The 7,074-nt window shown below is 36.1% G+C and overlaps 1 pseudogene; it reads left to right on the top strand.

Annotated features, from left to right (window-relative positions):
* Window positions 1-2,312: 2,312 nt before the first annotated feature.
* On the top strand, window positions 2,313-3,211 carry LOC101429950 (Y-box-binding protein 1 pseudogene; annotated as a pseudogene).
* Window positions 3,212-7,074: the final 3,863 nt, after the last annotated feature.

Here is a 7,074-nt window from a genome sequence, read left to right as displayed (position 1 = left end):
GAAATTAAAAATATGCTAGAAGCACATAAAAGCAGGTTTGAACAGTCAGAAGAAAGAATTAGTGATGTCAAAGATAGGCCATCCAAAATCAAACAGATCGTAGAACATATATGGGGAAAAAATGGAAAAAAATAAATAAACAGGGAAATGAATGACAACATGAAGTGCATAAAATACATATTATGGGCATTCCAAAGGGACAAGAAAAGTGTGTCTGAAAAAAAAATGCCTGAAAATTTCTCAACTCTTATGAGGGACATGGATATACATGTTCAGGAGTGCAGCATTCTCCAAGCAAAATAAATCCTAGCAGACCTACCCTGAGACACATACTTATCAAAGGCTCAAGACAGAGAAAGCTTAAAGCAGCAAGAGAAAAGAGATCCATCACACATAAGGGAAGTTGATAAGATTACATTATGATTTCTCATCTGAAACAATGGAGGTGAGAAGGAAGTGCTATGATATAAGTAAAGTGCTGAAAGAAAAGCAACTGCCATGCCAAGAATTCTGCATCCAGCAAAAAAAAAAAGTCATTCAAAAATGAGGGAGAGATGTAGCTCAGTGATTGCGCATGCATTTCACATGTACGATATCATGGATTCAATTCCTGATACCTCCTAAAAAATAAGGGAGAGTTCAAAATATTCATAAATAAATGGAAATTGAGAGAATTTGTCAACAAGAGTCCTGCCCTTCAAGAAATATTAAAAGAAGTTCTACAAGTTTGAATGGAAAAAACAGAAGATGGGGTTTAGAGGCAAGTGTAGAAAGGAAGATTATTGGTAAGTATAACTAAAAAGATAAATTAAAATACAGTATGACATACATAAGCCTAAAGAAAAAAATGGCTAAAGTAAATAATGCCTTTACAGTAACAACACTGAGTGTTAATGGATTAAACGCTCTAATCAAAAGACACAGATGAGCAGAATGGATAAGGAAATTTGATTTATCTATGTGCTGTCTAAAAGAAACTCACCTTATATCCAGGGACACAAATAGGTTGCAAGTGAAATGCTGGAAAAGGATTTTACTTGTAAACAGGAACCAAAAAAGGGCAGGAGGCAATGAAGGCCCATATATAGTAATAAAATGGGTGCTCAATCAAGAAGAAAGAACAAGCAAATATTTATGAATATAACCAGAAAGCCCCAAAATGCTTGAGGCAAATACTGGCAAAATTAAGAGAAATAGATGCCTCTAAAATCATAGTGGAGGACTTTAATACATCATTATCACCATTAGACAGAACATCTCAACAGAGGCTCAATAAAGCAACAGAGACCTTGAAAAATACATTACGGAACTAGACATAATGGACTTATGTAGAACATTAAATTCAAAAGCAGCAGGATATACATTCTTCTTGAATGCTCATGGATCATTCTCCAGAATAAACCACATGCTAGGTCACTGAACAAGTTTCAGCAAATTTAGATAAATTGAAATATACAAAGCACATTCTCTGACCACAACAGATTCAAGCTAGAAATGAATAAAGGACAAAGAACTGGAATAAGCAGAAAGATATGGAAGTTAAACAACACACTCTAAAAAATGAGTGAGTCAAGAAGGAAATTGCCAGAAAATCAGTAACTACCTCTAAGTGAATGAAAGTGAGGACACGACATATCAAGATTTATGGGATGCAGCTAAATCAGTGCTGAGAGGGAAACTTATAGTCATAAATAATAAGAAAGCAGATCTAAAATAAAAGACCTAACAGCATACCTGGAATAACTGGGAAAAGAACAACAAATGAATCCCAAAACAAACAGAAGGAAGGAATTAACAAAGATTAGAGCATAATTAAATGAAATTGAGAATAAAAAACATTAGAAAGAATTGACAAAACCAAAAACTTGTTCTTTGAAAAGATTAATAAAATTAACAAACCTTTAGCTATACTACTAAAAAAAAAAACCAGAAGATGCAAATTTTAAAAATCCAAACTGAGAGACAGGATATCACCACTGACCCAACAGTAATACAGATTGTCATAAGAGGTTACTTTGAAAATTTGTATGCCAACAAAATGGACTATTCAGATGAAATTGATGAAATTCTAGAAACACACATGCAATCTACATCGATAAAAGAAGAAATAGAAGAATGCAACAGAACAATTACATGTAGTGAAACTTAACTAATCATCAAAACCCTCCCAAACAATATAATTCGTAGCAGAAGTGGACAGTGGACCTCAGAGAGCCCTGAGCAACCCCACAGCTACTGATGGCCTCATTACCATCACGCTTTGGGAGGAGCTGCAGCTGCTGTAGCTGACCCCAGCCACCATCACTGCAACCATGAGCAGCAAGGCAGAGACTCATCAGCCACCCATCATTTTCTCCCTCAGTGTTGTCAACACTAAGTGTGGAACCATGGGCAGTGGCTCAGAGAGTGGCATCCCAGGCAGCCTGGTACCTGCCAGCAGAGACAAGAAGGTAATTGCAACAAAGGTTTTGGGAACAGTGAAATGGTTCAATGTAAGAAGCAGATATGGTTTCATTAATAGGAATGACAGCAAAGAAGATGTGTTTGTACACCAGACTGCCACAAAAAAGAATAACCCCAGGAAGTAGCTTTGTAGTGTAGGAGATGGAGAGAATATGGAGTTTGATGTTGTTGAAAAAGGAAAGGGGATGGAGGCAGCAAACATCACAGGCCCTTTGTTTCTGTGCAAAGCAGTAAATATGCAGGAGACTGTAATCATTGTAGACATTACCAATGTCATAGAAGTCCTATATGCAATTACAAGCAAAATTATCAGAATAGTGAGAGTGGGGAAAAGAATGAGGGATCAGAGAGTGCTCCCAAATATCAAGTCCAACAACACCAGCCCTACTGCAAGAGACAATTTCCACCCTATTATATGCAGAGAGTCTATGGGAATTAACCACCGTATTTCAGCCATCCTGAAAAAGGAGAAATGATGAAGGGTGCTGACAACCAGGGTGCAGGAGAACAAGGGAGACCAGTGAGACAGAATATGTATTGAGGTTATAGAACACAATTCCATGGGACCCTTCTTGCCAAAGACAGCTTAGAGAGGGTGGCAATGAAATGACAAGGAAAATCAAGATGAGACCCAAGGTCAGCAGCCACTTCATTGGTACCACTGTAACTGCAATTACCAATACAGACACCCAGGAAACCCTAACCACAAGATGGCAAAGACACAAAAGCAGCCAATCCACCATCTTAGAATTTGTCTGCACCTGAGGCTGAGCAGGACAGGGAAGAGTAAATGCCAGGTTATCATCTCTACATTGTCCAATTTAGTCATCCAACAAGATTAAATGAATATAAAATTTCAGCAATAAGGAATGAAAAAAGATTGGAGCTGAACACCTTAAGTGCTTGTTTTTTGCCCATTGGCCAAATAACTAGAACTATCTGCATTATCTATTCAGTAAGGGTTTTATTATTTTTACCTAAAGATGTCTCTTTGATAATGACAAACATGTTTTTTAAAAAGCCTGGTTTTACTCAATATACCTTTAAAAATATTTAAATTGTTTTTATATCTGGTTAAGTTATGACCAGATATGCCATAATTTTTAATTTGTAATAAAATTTTACAACTTGATTTTTTTTTAAAGTCAACAAACTACAAGAACCTGTTAATAAAGGTCTTAATAATAATAATAAAAAAAACCTCCCAAACAAAAACATCCCAGTACTAGAAGTCTTCACAGGTGAATTCCACAAATCATTCCAGAAATGACTAATACCAATTCTGTTCAGCCTCTTCCAGAAACTTGAAGAGAAGTGAACCTTACCTAACTTGTTCTATGAAGCCAATGTCACTGTCATACTGCAGCCACATAAATACACTACAAGAAAAGAAAACTACAGACCAATCTCTCTAAAGAAATTACATGCAAAAATCCTCAGCAAAATACTGGCTAATTGAATTCAACAACACATCAATTAGAATACACACCATGATAAAGTGGGCTTTAGCCCAGTTATGTAAGGATGGTTCAACATGAGAAAATCAACTAATGTAATACACCACACATTAACAGATTGAAGGGAAAAAAATCACATCATCATCTTTATCACTGCAGAAAAGGTATTTGACAAAATCCTGTATCCTTTTCTGATAAAAACACTTCAAAAGATAGGATTAGAAGGAAACTTCATCAACATGATAAAGGACATATATGAAAAACTCAGAGCTAACATCATACACAATGGTGAAAGGCTAAAGGCTTTCCTTTTAAAATCTGGATGAGACAAGAATGCCCCCTGTCAACACTCTTAATTAACATTGTATTAGAAGTACTTGCTCAAGCACATAGGCAAGAGAAATAAATAAAAGACATCCAAATTGGAAAGTAAGAAGTAAAACTTTCACTATTTGCAGATGACATGATCCTATACATAGAAAGTCCTGAAAAATCTACAACAAAGTTTCTAGAGCTAATAAGTAAGTAAGGTGGTGGGATATATGATCAACATACAAACATCAGTTGTGATTCTGTACATTAATAATGAGCAGTCTGAGGAAGTAATCAAGAAAAAAAAATCCATTTACAATAGCAAGTAAAAGAATCAAATATCTAGGAATAAACTTAACTAATGATGTAAAGGATCTGTACACAGAAAATTACACATTGCTAAAGGAAACCAAAGAAGATGTAAATAAATGGAAGACTATTCCATGTTAATGTATTGGAAGACTAATTATCATTAAGATGTCTATTCTTTGCAAATTGATTTAAAGATTCAATGCAATCCCAATAAAATTTCCAACAGAAATATTTACAGAGCTGCAAAAGCCAATTATCAAATTTATTTGGAAGGGCAAGGAGCCCCAAATAAGAAAACATATTTGAAAAAAATGAAATTGGAGGAATCACAGTACCTGACTTTAAAACATGCTGTAAATCTACAGTGGTCAAAACTGCATGGTATTGGCATAATGATAGACATACCGACCAATAGAACAGAATTAAGAGTCCAGATATAGACCTATGCATACTCAGTCAACTGATATTCAACAAGGCCATCATGACCAGTGAATTGGCACAGAATACTCTTCAACAAATGATACTTAGAGAACTAGATATCCACATCCAAAAGATTTAAAGAGGATCACCGTCTTTGCCCAACATGGACTCAACATGGACTAAAGACTAAATATAAGAACCAAGGCCATAAAGCTCCTAGAAGGTAAGGTGGAAAAGCATCTACAAGATCTGGCAGTAAGAAATGGTTTTATAAACTTACACCAAAGCACAGGCAATGAAAGAAAAAAAATAGATAAATGGACCCTCCTCAAAATTAAAAATGTTTATGCTTCAGAGGAGTTTGTCAAGAAAGTGAAAAGACAGTCTATTTATTTTGGAGAAAATATTTGGGAAACACCTATCTGATAAGGGCCTAATGCCCAGCATATATAAAGAAATCTTACATCTTAAAAATAAAAATGCAACCCATTTTATAAAATGGTCAAGAGATTTGAATAGACACTTTTCCAAAAAGGAAATACAGGTGACTAAAAAGCACATGAAATCATGCTCAGCATCACTATGTGTTAAAGAAATGCAAATCAAAACTACAATGAAATGCAATCTTAAACCAATTAGACTGGCTGCTATTAAAGGGAAAAAAAACCCAGAAAATTACAAGTGTTGGAAAGGATGTGGAGGAACAGGAACATTCACCAACTACTGGTGAGAATGTACAATGGTGCAGCCACTGTAAAGGATAGTTTGGCAGTTCCTCAGGAAACTAAGTATAGAATTGCCATATGATCAAGCAATCCTACTACTAGGAATACAACTAGAAAAATTAAAAGAAGGACACAAACAGGTATATGCACACCAATATTCATCATGCATTATTCTCAACAGCCAAAAGCTGGAAGCAAGCCAAGTATCCATCAATGGATTAATGGATAAACAAAATATGCTATGTACCTATGGTTAAATATTGCTCACTTTCAAGAAAAAAATGAAGTACTAACACATGTGATAACATTGATGAATCTCTAAGATCTTATGCTGAGTGAAGTAAGCAAGTCACTAAAGGACAAATATCGAATGACCTTACTGATATGGACTAAGGATGTTGAGTATACTCACAGAGATAGAATCTGGAAGATAAGTGACCAGTAGATAGAAAATGAGTAGAGAGCAGTTAACTGATGGTCAATCTGGGCAAAATTTATGATAAGGTGAATTAAGGAGACTTGGCTATATATTGGGGTGATGATGGAGCAGCAATGTGATTGGGGAAAATGAGGCTGGAGTATAAGTGTAAGCAGGGTTGGGGGATGGATTTGACTATCCATAGAGGTTGAGGGAGGGCTGGAGGAAGGAATGGGTGAACTCTGCGGAGCATGAGGACTGTGGTTGAGAATACTGCTGTGCTAAGTCAGCAATTGGTTGTCTCAAAGGGAAGGCGATGCAGAACTTTACAAAATAAAGGACAGAGTGAGAGACACAAGAGAGGACATAAAGATGGGACCAGGGGACTCACAGCTTCTGGAACTGAGAGACACATCTTAGTTTCCACATCGTATTTATTTAGAAACTAACAATCAGCTGTTTGCTGTCAGAACTGCAACATCATCTACAATAACAGGAAGCAACTGCAACATCTACAATGACAGGAGGCAACTGCAACATCTACAATAACAGAAAACAACAAACAGAGAACAGGTAAGCCAGTTTCCCACAACAAATACAATTATGGGAGTTTATTTTTTTGTTTTTTTGTTTTTTGGTTTTATTTTTTTTGCAACTATGGCATGGCAGGACAGGGTTACTGGTGCAGGGTGTTGGTGGTGGGGACTGTGTTGGGAAGAGTTCACCCAGGGCATGCCTTTGGAATATGAATGTGTTCATGTGGTCACAGGGTGTTATCTCAGTGGGTGGAGATCCACACAATAACCAACAAAATATTAAATTCCCATCCTAGGCATTCTCTAATAGAGTGGCAAGAATCTCTAGAGTACAAAGGCAGTGCCTAATATAAACAGACAAATATGCCAACTCCTCAATATTAATGCTTATATACCTTACTCATGTGAAATAGAAATTTAGCCTAATAATA

This window comes from Dasypus novemcinctus, chromosome 12, assembly GCF_030445035.2.
Source record: "Dasypus novemcinctus isolate mDasNov1 chromosome 12, mDasNov1.1.hap2, whole genome shotgun sequence".
In the NCBI taxonomy this organism is placed as follows: domain Eukaryota; kingdom Metazoa; phylum Chordata; class Mammalia; order Cingulata; family Dasypodidae; genus Dasypus; species Dasypus novemcinctus.
This window is presented reverse-complemented; position numbering and strand designations above follow the sequence as displayed.